Consider the following 2,420-nt stretch of genomic DNA (forward strand, 5'->3'; position numbering starts at 1 on the left):
GTGGCTCGGAGGGCCAGCTAAGCTGACGGACGGGTCCTTCTCTCCTCTCCCCCCAGTTCTTACACACAACTGAAGCCCTGAGGTTGTGGATCGGGCGAGGGAGAGGACGGTTGGAGTATTAAGAGAATAAATGGCAAAATGCTCAGAAAAAGGGGAGTCTGGGTCAATGGATGGTCCTATAACCGTCAGCGGGGAGAAAGATTTGGGACCAAGCACAGTTGGGGGTGAGGCTGGGGGGCAGGGGGGGAAGAGAGAGGCCTGATATCAGAAATAGGGTTTGCCCTGCCAGCTGCTACACCAGTGTTTCTTAATCTCTGTGACTTGAAGAGGGGTGGACTTCAACTCCCAGAATTCTGGCTGGGGAATTCTTGAGAGTTGAAGTCCACCCCTCTTAAACTCACAGGGGTTGAGAAACACTGCGCTAGACAAACCAACATGGGTAGAAGCCATATAGAACTTCTATTCAGGAGCGTCAAGAATCCTTCCTGTCAGAAAGGGACTCCTGCTTTTCGGTTGGCCGAAACTCAAAGTAGGAGGAGTCTCCTTTTGGTCCGGCCCAGCTGTGAAAAGGACCAGCTTTGAATATGTAGCCCAGAGGTAGTCAACCTTGGCTCTTTTATGACCTTGGCTCTTTTATGACTCGTGGACTTCAACTCCCAGAATTCCTGAGCCAGCATAGCTGGCTCAGGAATTCTGGGAGTTGAAGTCCCCGAGTCATAAAAGAGCCAAGGTTGACTACCCCTGATGTAGCCTATGGGGCAACCCTATTCTGGTGCTGGTTAGTTCAGGAAGGAACCCCGGTCTCAGAATTGGAGATGTTTCTTCTCCACCGTGCATAGGAAGGACACATTGAAAAGGTGTGACTATAACAGAAGGAAACTGAGTCAGTGGGAGCCCATTTGATGCCCCCCCCCCCGGGCACCTGAAGGAACCGGCAACGGTTGAGATTTTTTCTCTTTCTGAGGAGGCCAGGAAACACGTTACCCAGAGCACCTGGGCTAAAGAGGAGACGAGTCCTAATTGTGAAGTTGGAACAATAATGTGTATGAACTGTTGTACATAGAGAAATATAGAGAAGCCATGAAATGCTCGGAAGGGCTGTGTTGCTTGCCTTTATTTCCTTAACACAGCGGTTCTCAACCTGTGGGTCACGACCCCATTTGGGGTCGATCGACCATTTCACGGGGGTCGCCAAGCAAGGATGTCCGCCATTTTTTTTGTCCGCCATTTTTTTCCCCTTTTCCGGGGGGTGCCTTACCTCCCTTGGGCTGGGCCAGCTGGTGGTCGGCCTGCTCCGTCTCTGCCGCTTGCCAGCTACGCCTCGACCGGCGCAGGGGGCGGAGCCACGCATGCGCGGCGCTCCCGCGCAGGGAAACTCCTCGACTTACGACCGGTTTAGTCCTCGACTTACAACCGGTTTAGTCCTCGACTTACGACCGGTTGGGGGTCGCGGCATTAAAAAGGTTGAGAACCACTGCCTTAACGGCATCGAAGGAAGACGGGGCAGGTCTCCACAGTTCACCCTGGACACTCGCACCCCTGTGGATAGCCTGCAAAACCAAAATGGAAAAACTGGCCCAGAGATCACATTGTGCAAATCCAGCAAGGGGGTTCATTCCTCTCTTTTGTAAGCCTCCTTTCGAAGGGGTGGGCTGAATGCCCGACTGCTTTGGGACCTTCGGCACGAAGTCCTGTGGGGCACCCCACCTCTCCAATCCTGCTGAGTAAGCTGAGAGTTGGTGGAATTTGCCTGCCCCCTTAATGCCAGTTACCTCCCTTTGAATTGCATCGGGAGGCCTCCTGGCCGTGCTCCCTCCCTCCCCGTCGCCTTCCCATGCTGAGAACAGGAAACGCCTGTTTCTAACTGCATCCAGATGGTCTGCAGCGCACACTGGAGAAGGGAGAGCGAGAAACCGCTTCCTAAGAGCCTGGTTTCTATAGGCCACATTCGTGGGGAATGGGGCGGGAAAGGGATCCAAGTTTGCCCCCCGCCTTTTTGAGGGTGGGCTGTCACTTGACTGTTCCACTCCTTTTTTTTTTTTTTGCTGTTCACAGGCACATCCGGCAACAGCCAAGATGTGCAGCTTTTCCCCCACTGAGATGATGAGAGCGTATAATATTCTTAGGTTAGCTACCTTTTTTCCCTTCTGCTCCAGCTTCAAAGTAATAATAATAATAATAATAATAATAATAGTAATAGTAATAGTAATAATAATAATAGTAATAATAGTAAAGTTGGAAGGGACATTGAAGGTCATCTAGTCCAACCCCCTGCTCAGGCAGGAAACCCTATACCATTTCGGACAAATGGCTGTCCAGTCTCTTCTTAAAAACTTCCAGTGTTGGAGCATTCACCGCTTCTGGAGGCAGGTTGTTCCACTGGTTAATTGTTCTCACTGTCAGGAAGTTTCTCCTTAGTT

The sequence above is a fragment of the Protobothrops mucrosquamatus genome, unplaced genomic scaffold (assembly GCF_001527695.2).
Source record: "Protobothrops mucrosquamatus isolate PMUCROS unplaced genomic scaffold, P.Mucros_1.0 scaffold3153, whole genome shotgun sequence".
NCBI lineage: Eukaryota > Metazoa > Chordata > Lepidosauria > Squamata > Viperidae > Protobothrops > Protobothrops mucrosquamatus.